Here is a 1,697-nt window from a genome sequence, read left to right on the forward strand (position 1 = left end):
ACTGAGAGCCAGGCCTTCTCGACCAACATCAGTGTGTGACCTCACCAATGCGCTTTTGGAAGAATGGTCAAAAATTCCTATAAACACTCTCCTCAACCTTGTGGACAGTCTTCCCAGAAGAGTTGAAGCTGTAATAGCTGCAAAAGGTGGACCGACATCATATTGAACTCTGGGTTAGGAATGGGATGGCACTTCAGTTCATAGTATGAGTCAAGGCAGGTGAGCAAATACTTTTGGTAATATAGTGTATATATATATATATATATATATATACATACACACATATATAGATATACATAAAAATATCTATCTATATATATCTATACACATAGATGTAGATTTATGTGTATATACAGTGCCGTGAAAAAGTATTTACCCCTTCCTGATTTCTGTGTTCTTTGCATATTTATCACACAGAATTGTCAGATCATTAATCCAATTTTAGTATCACACAGAGACAACCCAAGGAAATACAAAATGCAGTTTCTAAATGATGATTTTGTTTATTTGTTGAATCAAGAAATCACTTAAACAGAATCTGTCAGACAAAGTGAAGCAGGCTACAAGACCTCAAGAACAAACACATCATGCCACGTTCCGAAGAAATTCAAGAAGAAATGAGAAAAAAAGTGATTTAAGCCATAGCCATAGCTCTGGGGCTTCAGCGAACCACTGTCAGAGCCATTATCCACAAATGGGAACAGTGGCAACCCTTCCCAGGAGTGGTCGACCAACTAAAATTACTGCGACGACGACTCATCCAGGAGGTCACAAAAGAACCTAGAACAACATCCAAAGAACTGCAGGCCTCGCTAGCCTCAGTTAAGGTCAGTGTTCACGACTGGCATCCATGGGAGAGTTTCCGGACGAAACCCACTGCTGTCAGAAAAGAACACAAAGGCTCGTCTGCCATTTGCCGAAAAAACATCTTGATGAACCTCAAGACTTCGTAGAAGGTGTGCGGCCGGTTACATCTGGCGTAAAAATGGCACAGCATTTGATAAAAAGATCATTATGCCAACAGTGAAGCATGGTGGTGGCAGTGTGATGGTCTGGTCTGGGTCGGCTTTGCTGCCTCAGGACCAAGATTACTTGCTGTGATTGATGAATTCTGCTCTCTACCAGAAAATCCTAAAAGGATTTTATGTCCATCAATTTGTGCCCTCAAGCGCACTTAGATCATGCAGCAGGACAACAATCTGAAACACACCAGCTAGAGGACCTTTTAATGGCTCAAGAAAAACAAAATAAAGGTTTTGGAGTGGCCATGTCAGTCCGGATTTAAATCGAAGTAAATCGAGATGCTGTGGTGTGACCTTAAACGGGCAGTTCATGCTAGAAAACCCTCCAATATGACGGAGTTGAAACAATTCTGCAAAAAAGAGTAGGCCAAAATTCCTCCACAACAATGTGAAAGACTCATCACCAATTATCGCAAACGCTTGATTTCTATTATTGCTGCCAAGGGTGGCACAACCCATTATTAGGTTCAGGGGGCAATTACTTTTTCACATAGAGCCAGATACACTATATTACCAAAAGTATTGGCTCAACTGCCTTGACTCCTACTATGAACTGAAGTGCCATCCCATTCCTAACCCAGAGTTCAATATGATGTCGGTCCACCTTTTGCAGCTATTACAGCGTCAACTCTTCTGGGAAGACTGTCCACAAGGTTGAGGAGAGTGTTTATAGGA

General features: G+C 41.5%; 1 protein-coding gene across 2 annotated transcripts in view; it reads left to right on the forward strand.

Annotated features, from left to right (window-relative positions):
• Positions 1-1,697, forward strand: part of LOC103392051 (CD99 antigen-like protein 2) — a 15,448-nt gene that overhangs the window by 12,622 nt on the left and 1,129 nt on the right. The window lies entirely within an intron of this gene.

This window comes from Cynoglossus semilaevis, chromosome 1 (assembly GCF_000523025.1).
Source record: "Cynoglossus semilaevis isolate Cse_v1.0 chromosome 1, Cse_v1.0, whole genome shotgun sequence".
NCBI classification, from domain to species: Eukaryota; Metazoa; Chordata; class Actinopteri; order Pleuronectiformes; family Cynoglossidae; genus Cynoglossus; species Cynoglossus semilaevis.